Raw genomic sequence first — 14,152 nt, forward strand, 5'->3', positions numbered from 1 at the left:
TCTACCTATTACATGTCATCGTTAATTGTTATAACGTTCAATCATGGAATGCTTTTAATAATTTAATATTGAGTGTTGATTCTATCTACCATTTCACTTTTTTTTTGTCTACTAGCAGAAGAGATCATTAAAATTTCCCTTGTTATATATTTGTTATTATATCGACATCAATTTTCAATGAGTTAGAGAAACTGAATAGTATGGAAATTTCTTGGAGCAATGTTTATCACATATCAAACTGAAAATACCTTCTTGTATATCTCCATGACCCAAAAGTCCATAACTCATATGTAATTTAGCAAATGTTATTTAGCATAAGTGACCTCTAGTACATTCAGAATACTTTTCAGTTTGAAGAAGAACAGACTCAACAAGACAGAAAGTTCAATGGTGTATTATGACATCTTATGCTCCAGGAAAATATAAAAGAACTGCATTTCAAGATGATTTATTCAAGGAGTATTGATGTGTGTTAGGTAAGTTTCACAAGATATTATACTTTAAAGTATGATGTTGACTTTATATCTTAAGAAAATAAAAACAGTAACTTCAAGTACTATAGATACAACATGTGTTGGTTGTTTGAAATTAATCAACTTAAAGAACAATAATATTTTAATATAGTAGATAGGGTTGAAAATACTAGTGTGGATCAAATAATGAATCATGTTATATTCTATCAATATGGATAAAAGTTCCAAATGCATCTTCTAATGTTTAAAACAGGAGTTTAGAAAAACCTGATGGATCTGGTTCAATATATTTTATTAGTTTTCTTTATAGCGTTTATTATTTTCTCTTCTGATTCTGCTAGTGTCTATTGCATTTAAAATTTTTCATTTATTCACTGAGGTATAACCTAATGATCTGAGAAAAAAAATCTACTTTGAGAGCTTTTGAAGAGGAAGCGGTTCTGGACTGTGCCTCTTCCAAGGAACTTTACAAGAATGCCCTCTCAGAAGAGCTTTAAGGGAAGAGGACTGGAGAGAGGTTAATGAAGGCTGCTAGTGAGTGACCTTATTAGGCCCTCCAAAAAACAGTTCAGGGATTCTGTGACTCTTTTTTTTTTTTTTTTTTTTTTTTTTTTTTAGAGAGCTGCAAACAAGCTTTGCAAGTTCATGATAAAATTTGCAAAGCTGCTTATGGCCTGCAGGGATTAGTGGGGCTCTGTGAGCCCATGGATTAGCCTTTATACTCTATGTGTCTGGCTTCTAGAAGAGCGATGACACTGCCCCTTCATCTCCAAAGGACTATGCACTGTCAATTATCTCCCCAATCCTGGCAATAATGAACTCGCATGCTGAAGGCTGCTGTGGTCAAGGTCATATACATTGTTACTAAGCCACAAATGTGGAAAGATGAAGCTAACTGACCTTGCAAGAGATCATTGGGGAAAAGTTCATAAAGGCAAAGCATCTCTAGAAAAAATTGCTTAAAGGTTACTTAATGAAGTCTCCATCATTATTCAGGAATCTGCTCAAGGTCTTAGCTAACCATGATTTCAGGAGGATGAGCCAGTAGTTCAAATATATGACAGTATTAATTTCAGTCACCATTGGGACTATGCGCTTAGGGTTCATGACAAGGAAACACAGCAAAACAATGACATTCTAAGTTGAGTAAGACGGCTTCAGGAGGAAAAGAGAATAGAGGAAATGCATACTCAATTGCTAAATCTCAAAGGCACTAGCATTCAAGGTTGCATTATATCCTTCAGAACCACATGTATTCAAGGAATAAAAATTGATTATAGAATCATTCAGATATGTCTGCTGTATATTCATGGTGGTTCAACAGAGGGGAAGCGATGATTCTGAATTTAGATATTGACTCACCTCAAAACTCTTGAGGAAGTGGAAAAGGTGATCTATTATGACACATTGTCTTTATTATTAGTTTTTCTTTTTTATATATACACTTATATTATTATACACATATACAATAAACTACATACAGCAAGAAGAACCACAAAACAATGAAAGAATTATATCAATGTTACATTCTTAGTGTTTTGGCTATTTGTATTTGGTAGCCTTGGAGAAAACATCCTTCCTATCTTGGTGCACCTAAATTTCTGAATGTAAATCCATATCTATCATATCTCATCTCTATCAACTTAAAACATCAATGTAGACCTAAAAATATCTCAACCCCTAAACAACTAAGCTTAATTGTAAAACTAAGCTATCTGGTCTTCAACCCCATCAGAGACTTGAGAAGGACACAAGTTAATTACCTGAGTAAACAGGAAGTGCAGGTTAGCAGCTTCCAAAATGAGAAAATGACAGTTTGCTGCCTGAGCAGTCACCCAAAACTCTCTATAATGTTGGAGCATCATCTTCTGCCTTCTGGCCCCATATATCTGACAGACATATTTGTGAGGCAGGAACTATTGAGGACTTGTTTATCTTGTCTTGGCAGAGTTTGGCCATCAACTCTGCCTGTATCCAAACTTGCACATTTTTAGGTAGAATTCTGTCTGTGGCTGAAATGAGACATTTTGCTCAGTAGCTGGTTTGCCACATTTGAAGCCATCTCCATAGGGAGGCTCATTGATGTTCATCATCTTCTTTGAGGTAGTCTGGGTGTTGCCAGGAATTAACCTGTCTTATTGTCAAATAGTGTTTAAATAATAAAAACATCTTTAAATGTCATATTCTGTAAGTCTCTGAGGTTTTTGAAGACCTTCTCTAACTATCTTACCTTATCTTTCTACAGAATCATATCTACCGATTACACCTAGGATGTATATTCTTATGATAAAAATAGACTAGTAATAGACCTGACCATGATTTGATGAACTAACAATTAACTTGTATAACTTATTTATTCTAAACAGCCTGCAATAGCACTTTCAAAGTACTGAAAGTAAACCTTGTATTATATTTGAATTGTATAGGTGCAATACTGCACAATAGAGTAGAAATATATATAATGTGTAAAGAATAATCTTAAATTTGAATTTTATACCACTGTACCTAAAATTAAACTTATTTTGCATCTATATACAAAACTCTATACCAGAGAATTAAAAATAACCTTGTGAGTAACAACTAAGGCATTAAGTTGAGGAGTAGATTCACTAATCTACTTTTTGTCCCCAAGAATGAAAGATAAAGGAAAAGAGAGACATCTCTGGGTACAATCTTGTTTTCTTTCTGAATAAGACAGATAATAATTTATAACCAACTCCCAATGAAAATAAACACTTATAGCCCAAGAAAGCAATCAAAAACCTACCCAACCTCCCTTAAGGAAAATGGGGTGTCATTACCTTAAAGTTTCTTATGGCTTATTTGGGACAAATAAAACTTTTGTAGGGGCCCAAATAAAATGGGGAAAATGGCTGAAGAAGCATTTGTGGTCCAGTTTCTAAATGTTGAGAAATTCCAGGCTTAATTAAAGTGCTGTGTGGGATTAGTCTGAATTGCTGGCCCATTTGGGATTGGAAGTTTTGTTTGTTTGTTTGCTTTTATTTTGTTTTGTTTATTGTTGTTGTTGTTGGGTTTTGGTTTTGGTTTTTTGAGAAAAGGTTTCTCTGTGTAGCCTTGGCTGTCCTGGACTCACTTTGTAGATCAGGCTGGCCTCGAACTCACAGCGATCTGCCTGCCTCTGCTTCCTGAGTGCTGGGATTAAAGGCCTGTGCCACCACGCCCAGATGGAAGCTTTCTTTGAAGCTGTCCTGGGAGATGTCCTGTTCTAATGAGAAACAGCAACTAAAGCACTTGGTGCAGGAGCACACACATTGTCTGTAAATGTGTATGTGGTAGAAGGTTTAATATATACATTGCTCACACCTCTTCACATTTGCTAGTCTTGGTACCTGATTCAGGATGAGTCATGGTAACTCCCATTCCTGGAGGTTACAATGGGAAAGGCTTTGGATTCTCTAGAAAGCATTGTTGGAGGAATCATTGCAGAAACATTCTTAGGGAGCAGTTTCTTCCATTCCTCGTGAAAACTGGGGTCTTGACCTTACTCCCCATGAGACATGGTAGTATAGAATGGAACTTCATCAAAGTGATGCTGTGTTGCTTTGGTCCTTCCTTTGTTCTTGTGTGTCTTCAAATAGAAGAGGCAAAGGGTACCTAAGACTCAAGCGCCATCTCTACTTCTTTTGGTATCAATTCAATAAAAGCTGCATGTGTTCTACTTACTCTTGTGATATGTACTTTTGTCTTTTCATTGTGACTATTACAATCTGTATTTCTAGGTTTGTGTAGCACTAACACTTAAATATGTCACCAGAAACTGACTTATTAACTTCCAGAGAAATTCACAGCCTGTGAATCAGAGCCTCTTGGCTAGGAACAGAAAAGAGTTACAATCAGTTCAGTGACAGGCTATGTCTTCCAGAGAGCAGTATAGTTCCCTCTTTCAGGGTCTACATTCTTGTGTTTCTTGAGATGAATGCAGATGCTACCCAAATGAGATTGAATGGGAGGAATTTCTCTGAGGACCTTTTCTTTCTTCTTTTTCTTTCTTTCTTTTTTTTTTTGTCAATGTTGCTGAAATACAGTGTCATCTGTTTGGACTGATATTGACAATAAACCTCGTTGCAACTCGTTGGGCAACTTTTCTAAGAGAAATCTTTTACATGTCACTTATTATTGACAGCTCTGTGGAGCTCCTCAGTTGCACGCGATAGGAACATACTTTAGCTCATTTAGAATGAATGTAATCTGTTAGTAGTTTGGTGGGCAAGTGTTGAAGAATTGAGGAAACACATTTATAAAGGAAACCAAGGTAGAGCTGAGTAATCCCAAGGAATAGTCCTGCCTGTCTTTGCTGCTGATGTTGCCACCAGGTTACATGCAGTGTGGCTCAGGACCCCACCCCCAAGGGGAGACTGGAGCGCTTTGATCAAAGAAAGAAGTATGAATACTGTGTCGACAATGACTGATGCCTACTGCCCAATCCTATACCTGCAATTCCCAGTTAACTTCTGTGGGAAGAGTGTGGTCTTAACGCCATTAGCTGGCCATGAAGCCAGCATTAAAGATGAACGTGGATCACTGTATCTGCCAGCGCCTGTTTTAAGCTGTCAAGTATACAGACGTGAGCACCACTCTGGCGAGGCAATTTAGTATCATTTCTTCCCCACTCAGTTTTAGTGAAGTATATGTAAAAACTGAAAATTGTATGTATGTGTTTGGAGGTGCGTACCTATAGTGAAATAAGGTTCCTAAATAAAATATGAAGGCAGCCGTTCAGCCTACACGTACTCCTTTCAGCTCCTCCCACATGTCCTCAAGGTAATTCTCTCAACTTCATCTTCTCCTTATTTTTATTTATAGGTCACTAAGTCCAATTACTGCTTTCCATGTACGAACAGATGTGTAGTCACCCACCAGTGCATGATCAAACCTAACCAGAGATACACCCTTACATAAAATTGACTCTCCCACCCCCTAGTGTCCATAAACTGATAGTGACTCCTCCCATGGCAGAGACTCCTGTACTCTTTCCCCATTTTACTAGGATGTTACTTGTCCTGATCATCTGTAGGTGTCGTCCACAGCTGCTCTGAGGTCATGAGTGCGCCGGCCTGTCATGTCCAGAAGAAACATTCACAACATTCCTCCCCAAACTTGGCTTTTACAATCTTTCTGCTTCCTCTTTTGAGGTGTTCCCTGAGCCTCGGGGGGTTTGGGGTCTGTGGTATAAACTTTTTATTTATGGTTGAGCATTAAAAAGGCATGTATCCTCTATACTTTGACCAGTTGCTGTGAATTCCTGCGTTAACTACCATTCATTGCACAAAAAGTTTCTCTGATGAAGACTGAGAAGTGCACACACACACACACACACACACACACACACACACACACACACACACACACAGGAGAGAGAGAGAGAGAGAGAGAGAGAGAGAGAGAGAGAGAGAGAGAGAGAGAGAGAGTCATTAAATGAGTTCTGTGACTCTAGAGAACCCTGAATAATAGAACTATTATTTGCCTTTCTGAAAACAGTCATTCTAACAGGTGTGATATAATATTTCACCTCAGCTTGGATTTGAATTTCTAAGATGATTAGTGATGTTGAACATGTTTCATATACCTGTCGATCATGTACATGTCTCTTTAAAGATGCCTCTGTTTAACTCTTCTGTCCATTTAAATAGGGCTGTTTTCTTTCTGTGCTATTGTTCTTTCATGATTTTTTCCTTTGTGCAATTTAAATTTCCTTTAAATCTGGATATTAACACTTAATCTGTTCTTATAAGTATTCTTGACTTCTATAGCTTGTTTTTCCCTCTTCTCTCTGTCTCTATCTCCCTTCCTCCCTCCTTCCCTCCCTCCCTCCTGCCTTCCACCTTCCTTCTTGCAGAACCATTTTAGTTTGGCACAATATTTTTCATTAATTATTACTACTGATTACTATTCATTTAGTGTAATATCTGAAAAACTGACCCAAGTAGTGTGAAGATACTTTCTGTTTTCTTATACCAATTTTTTTGCCTTCAATAAATATGTTTACATTTTTTAACAGAAATTTGAATTGACTTTATACAGGATTTGAAATAAGGACCCAGTGAATAAAATATTAGCAAACCAAATTCAAGAACACATTAAAAGAATCATACACCATGACGACACAGAGTTCATGGCTGGAACGCAGAGATGCTTCAACATCTCCACATCTGTCAATGCCCAACACTATTGTAACAGTATAAAACAGAAAAACCTGCATAATTATCTTTTTATACAAAAAAAATAACTGTCAAAATTCAAAGAGAATTTATAATTAAAAACTCTCAAAAGAGGTATAGAAGGCAAAAAAAAAAAATCCTGAGTTGGGCATAAAGACATACGGCTATAATTCTAGCATTGGAGAAGTGTAAGGAGGAGGCTCAGGGGTTCAAGGTCACTGTGGACACACAGTGAGTTTGAAGCTCTCCAATGCTACAAGTGATCCTTTCTGGAAAAAAGAAAGGCAAAATAGGGAGATGAAATGATGCACAAGGTAGAGGCACTTGTCTCCGTGTCAAACAAGCTGAGTTTGATCCTGAAGTCCTCCCATGGTAGAAGGAGAGAATTGACTCCTGAAAGTTCTCCTCTGAACTTTACACTTGTACTGTGTGTGGCAGACACACACACACACACACACACACACACACACACACACACACACACACACAGAGAGACAGAGAGAGACAGAGACAGAGACAGAGAGATAGACAGAGAGACAGACAGAGAGACAGACAGAGAGACAGACAGAGAGACAGAGACAGAGACAGAGAGAGAGACAGAAAGAGAGAGAGAATTGTAAGTTTTTAAAGCAAAGTGAAAATACCAAGAAGGTAAAACAGTAAAAGTTTGGTTAAGCACTTAGCTTAGTTTTAGCACCATTGCCTAGCATGTATGAGGAGGGGAGGCTGGGGGCATAATCTCAAGTAGAATAAAAGCATTAATTTTATTAGTAGTAATAGCAATGTGTGAAAAGCCAGCAACTAACACAATCCTGATAGGTTAATCTATGTTGATCCCATCTCCACTTACAAGATGAACTGCTGAGGCAAATCTGTAACCCCTTGTACAGCTGAATAAATATGAGAGTGAATTTATGCACACCAAACAATCCTTCAATAAATAGACATGAATATTTATTGCTTGTGTGACATATTATTTGGACTGCAGTAGAATAAAAGAAGGTAATTAGTAAGTTCCTGGTAACTGGCCTAAGAGCTCTCTCTTTCTCCTCCTCTTTATCACTAAGTCATTTATTCTTCAGAAACTATTAAATTAGCATTCTTTAACTGTTTAGTGATTTATAGGTAGATATGTGGAGAGAATTAAAGGGATCCTTTGTGCAGACAGGAGTAAAGAGAGACCTATTTCATTCACCTACTACCAACCCTAGGAAATGACTGTTTACCCAGTTTCAATTAAATAGATGTTATCAAGGAATAATAAAACTTCTGTGATACAAACTGCTATTAACATGGATTTTGTTGATTAGATAAAGTAGATTTATTAGATCATATTTATTTTAATAGTGATCAAAAGTAATCTCTAAGGAAGAATTAAGCAAGGCAGTGGAGACTGCTGGGCCATCTACTGCCTCATCCTCGGGATGAATGTGTGCCTATACAATCTGTTTGGTTATGAACTTGGTACTTGATTTTTCAAATAAAAAGGATGAAATACTCTGAGTCAGTCCTGTGCATTTATAATTGTTCATTGGAAAACCTTAATTTGTCTGTTCTTTTTTTTAATTAGGAAAGTGATTGAAATGGTTACTTACTGTCTTTTCTGCCTTTCTTTTCTTTTCCCCCTCTTTCTTTTCTTTCCCCCCATTTCTTTGGTTAGTCACACTTGATCTTAACCACGACAGCAAAGATCCTACTCATCCAATTTTCTACCTTTGTAAAAACCACACATATGTTTCCTTAGTACGTTTGATCATTTTTTGAAATTGATTGCTTGCTGTGGCATTTAGGAGAGTAAAACAGAATGAAGGAGTAGAGCATTATTTATAAAGCAGTGCTTTTGTGCATCCCTAATGGATATTGCAAACACAATCACTTATCAGCTTGCAGAGCCACAGTGTTAAATAACCCAGTCATTCTATCTTCCCGGCTCCCCTTCAGCAGCAGGGACAGCATGAGAAATTACAGACTCAATAATAAGATTTAACACACACGGGTACACCCAAACACACACACACACACACACACACACACACACACACACACACAAAACCAATTCTATATCTTAGTTGATCACTATTTTTCCTAAAATATAGACACTGATTATCTACATATGTACTTTTTTTTTAATGCAAGAGTGTTAGAGTAATGGGTTAAATTTTTCCAGTTCCATTCCAAAGTGCAAATAAAAATCTTCAGAAAATAGTAACTACTTAGTTGTTGTATTTTATATTAAGCTTGATAATTTATCTTATGGACAGGCTATGCAAAAGGAAAAATGATTAACTCTGAGTAGAGATGAGAGGAGTGTTATGGGAAAAGGTATTTACTAATAAGTTAAAATAATGGTTCATTATAGAAAAATGTGGAACTGTGGGATAAAATAATGAAATGATATACCTATGTTTTGTTTGATTTATGACATTAAGTGCTGTGCTATGCCTCTACAGTTCAGCAGACTTAGCTGGAATGCATTTTTGAACCATTTGTATATCCATAGCAATAAGAAATCACTTTGAATAGAGAGAAACATTTCTATCTGATTTCCTGATAATCCAGGATGCTGATACCAGTAACATTTTGGTGAAATACCAGCCAACTATCAAATATAGAGGAAGAAAGGGGCAGTAAATTCCGCACTTGAAGGGAGTAAACCCCAAGCTGCTGCTGATGGCTGGGCTGACCTTGGAAGGATGGAGAATGTTTTCTCTTGGTTGCAGCGGGATGCAAAGCTATTTCCATATGTGCAAGCTGCAGAGCCATTTGTTTTCATTAGATATAAAAGAAGCACGATTCTTCCTATTTATAATTCATTTGTTACCTAACATAATGCACAGCTGGGTATAAAAAGCAACAAAATGTGGGCTCTGCTGGCATGGGATTTATTTTTTATCTAGAGTAAAGGCTGGTCAGCATGTGCGTGGGGAAGTGGGGTCAGGGCTTTAGTAGGAAGTAAGTACCAAGTACTTTATGGCACTGTGTGGAGAGTAACCATGACACTTCTACAATGTGTTTGTCTTCCAAGCATTCTAATAAATGATGCTCAATACTTAAGTGAGTAACTTAGGTCTATGTATAAAACAGCAGGCTGTATTGCTGTACTTGAGTACTCTTTTCCAAGGAGTATTTAAAAAGTTAAGTTACTGACAAGTCTGAAAAGCTACTGAGGATAGTTCCATACTGGGAGGAAATTGGAAATAAGTTAATGACCACCAAGGACAGTCAGATCTTGGTGTTTTTCTTGGTACAGGTGAAATATAGGAAAGTAGAAATGCATTGTTCATTTTCCTGCTATGCTATATGTTTTATATATGGTTTGCCTTACCTCCGTATTTCATGTGCTCAAAGCTGACTATACAGTGTAACAGTGTTATGAGGTGGTGGCACCATTAAGAAGAGGGATCCTATGGGAGGTAAATAAGTCATAAGTTGTTCTTGGAAGAAACTAATACCTCCCTCATAGGAGTGGATTAAGTTTTATGAAGGTGGCTTACTTACTTAAAGAGCTGGGTTGTTACCCAACGATCCACTCAAGAGACCATTCCCGCTTCTTATGTTTGGCTTCTTATGTGTGGCTTCTCCTCCACCATTTCACTGGGCAGGTATGATGTGCGACTACGGCCTTGTACATTTCAGCCTTGTGGTGGTTTGAATGAGACTGGATCCCATAGTCTCCTGTATTTGAGCGCCTTGTTCCCAGTTGATGGCACTGCTTGAGCAGGATTAGATCATGGGGCCTTTTGGAAGAGGTGAGTCATTGGGAGCAGGTTTTGTGATTGCAAAGACTCATCGTCAGACTCTCTCTGCCTGGCGGTTGTGTCTCAGGATGTTTTTGGTGTAGCACCATGCCTGCCTGCTGCCATGCTCCCTGCCATGATAGTCATAGATGCAAACCCTCCAAACAGTAAGCCACAAACAAACTCTTTCTTATATACGTTTCTTTGTTCATGGTAGCTTATCACAGCATTAGAAAAGTAACAATAACAAGCCTCCAAAACTCTTAGTAACTATTTTTCTTATAAAGTACCCAGTTTGACTTAGCAATACAAATGGATTAAGGTATCATCCTAGCCTTATATCTATGGAAAGCTCAAAAAATCATGTATTCTCTAAGGATTCCATACTAGTAAACCAACAATAAAATTTTAAATTAAAAGTAGATTTTTAATAAAATAATTGACTATTTGTGAAATCTAATTATCATGGTTTATTATTAAAAATATAAAAATTGTCTTCTAATAAGGCAATATCCATATAAAGGCAGAATTGACAAAATATACAGCCAAACATCCCCCTAACCCTGACAGGTTTGTGAAAACTGCTTTGTGAAATATGTTCTTCTTAAAATTCAGAATCTCAAACAGGGGAAGGCTTAGAATAATGAGGCCATTAAAAAGACTAATGCTGACAGTGATCAATTAAGATATATTATAGCAATATAGACCTCAGGGAACCTGCTTCTAGGACGTGTACTTGTAGGAAACAACTCTTAATCTTAAATAAATGCTTTGTCTGCGGTTACAAATGTCAGCGTATGGGTTCAGAGGAGGCTCTCAGATTTCTCAGCAAGACAAGAGAGAGAGAGAGAGAGAGAGAGAGAGAGAGAGAGAGAGAGAGAGACAGACACACAGACAGACAGACAGACACACAGAGGGAATAGAGAATCTTGAGACTAACTATTCCTTGTAGAAAAGTGCATTTATCCAAGTTCAAAATGTATAATTGTAATAGCTATTTACCAAAAGGGATATAAGCTTGAAGAGTAACATTTTAATTATTGGGGCAAACATGTCCTAGAAGGAAAATAATTTGCCAAGAAAATATTTTTTTTCAAGAAAATATTTTATATACCCTTTCCAGTTTATGGATAACTATTTTATTTTTGAGATTATAATATAATCACATTTCTCCTTTTCCTTTCCTCCCTCCAAACCTCCCACAGATCCCTCTCCACCCTCTTTCAAATTCAAAGCATCTTTTCAGTAATTGTTATTATATTCATATATGTATATACATGCATATTCCTAAATATAACTGGTTCCATCTGTATAGCTACTTTAGTAATAAAAGCAATCTATTCTTGCCTAAAATCAACCCCGTGTGGTATTGAAAATATATGGTTAGAAATGGGAAAACACAGATCAGACAGGTGAAATGAGATAGTTAAAGCTCATTATTAGAAACAGTCACATCTGAAACCAGAACATGAGCTTCAGGTTGCAAACACATTGTTTATTACCTTGCATTGATGAATTCACATAGAAAAGTATATATATAGTAGCAACTTACGGTTACAGAGATGAATTTATCTGTTTGCATTTGTTGACACTAGTACAGTCACAGGCCAATATGAAGAAATGCGATTGCATTTTGTGTATTATAAAATGTTCCTTTCCAGTGATCATGTGACACAATAGGAGGAAATAGAAAAATTACAGTGGCCTCCAAAAAAAGCTATAAAAAGTTATTACTCCCTGCTTTCCTCTCTCATTGAATAAATGTTTCTTTTTTGTCATTTTTATGTATTTGAATGCAGTTGAGATCTTTCAGCATGGTGGCATTTATATCTTTATTTACTCACTTAATAATAAATCATAATCATTTTTTCATGTCTCTAGAACCTTTTCAACATTTTCATTACATACATATTTTTCTTTGTAATGAACAAATAGCATCGTTTGAATATTAAACATTTAGTTTGTTTTCAATTTGTGGTTTCCTTAGATAAAACTTGATAAAATTACTTATTTTGGAACTGTAATACTGCTTGTTTTTATATTATTGTTATATAAATATATTATAATGAATGCAATATATGATAGGTGGTAAATTCATATATACAACATAGAAATAGAAATATTTTGGGTGAGGAGAAATTATGGAGCTATCTGGGAGATATTTGAACTAAGTAGTAAATTACAGACAGATGGATGGACAGGTGCATAGGTAGTTAGGTAGCTAGATAAAAGAAGAAGGAAAGAAGAAAGAAATTAAAAACAGAGAGTAATGAAAAATCAGAAACCTGAGAAATGCACTTCCTTGGAAGATAAGGCGCATGCAGAGGGAGGGCCTCTTGGGACATATTTAACATTTAGAGTTGTTAGCAAAAAAGCATGGAAAGTCTTTTTTTAGACATGTGACTAGTGGGGTAGGTAGCCTTAGAAAAGAGGATGTGTTAGGGTCCATGAAGCAGACAGAAACTAAATGAGTGGTTTGGTAGGGAAGGGTTGAATATACAAAAATTTAATCAGACATTAAGTTTCCTACTATGGATCAAAGGCCTGAAACTGCCAGAAGCTACTGTCCTGGGCACACCCGAGGGAGCAAAGGGCACTGGGTGGGAGGGTCAGAGGATCTGGGCAAGGAAAGCTGAGAGGGCGTGGTCCCTCTGTTCTCCCTGTGTTCTGAGCTCAGGGAAGCAACATTCTCATCTCGGACTCCCGACTGCAGAGGGGAGGGATCTCCAGCAACAGAGCAACTGCCTGCCTTCCTGAGGGTCAAGTCTCGCTGAGGTTCTAGTCACATGGAGACAAAATAATGGAAATTCTGGGAAAAGGGAAAGAGCAGGGAGCAAGCAAGGTCTTCCGTTTGGGGTCCCGTTGGGTTGGTTCTCTCTATGGCCTTTGTTCACCTGATGAAAGGGGTGGCTGCTGCCAAGCCTTGGAGTCTTATCTCACCATTCCACAGCGGATCAAGGAAAACTGGGCTTGAGGTTGATACAGACACCAGCAGGCTCAGCACAGCCCTACTATCCTGTGCCCGGTAGGGTAGAGGCGGGGAACCTAGGAGATACATTTAAGTAGCTCAACGTGTCTCCTTTCTCCTTCGATACTGCAAATGGAGGATTTCAATTCCAAAGGCATTTCAAGTAATTACTGGGCGTTGCTGGTAATGAAAGAACCGCATAAAAAGCAAAGACACATGGGTCGGAGCTCCTCCTCTCTTACGAGATTGTGCCCTGACAGCAATCTGTTTTCTTCTCTTAGCTTCGCTTATTCTCCGCTGAACTGACGCTCGGTTCTTTTTATATTGTGCAAGTTTTCTGAGAGTCAAAATGAGGCAGAGTATGAGAGAATTTTGTCTGTCAGCAAATCACGGGTCTTCTTTCCAAATCCAGATAGTTGCTGAGCGTGTTGGGGGGTGGGGAGGTAGGGAGGAAGGGAGGGCAGTTATACAACTCGCCAAACCCGCTTTTCTTCTCCAAAGCAGATGGGAAGCGACGGAGGCCCAGAGGAAAGCAATCGCTCCATTTGTGAACGTGCTCAGATTTAGCTTGGAGGAGAATGTCTAATTGAGGAGCTTAATTCAATTTATAACATGTTTACAGATATTTAGCAAAAAGAAACTAATCAATATTATATGAGTTTTAACTATATTTCCCTAAAAAGTTGAAATTGAAGAAAAAAAAAAAGGTTTCTTTTCCTGGAAGACTTTGGGGAGTGCCATTCACCTAATAGAACCATACACTGGCTAACATATTATGTAATGGGTGTTTTTGTG

Source organism: Acomys minous (assembly GCF_964271855.1).
Source record: "Acomys minous genome assembly, chromosome: 11".
In the NCBI taxonomy this organism is placed as follows: domain Eukaryota; kingdom Metazoa; phylum Chordata; class Mammalia; order Rodentia; family Muridae; genus Acomys; species Acomys minous.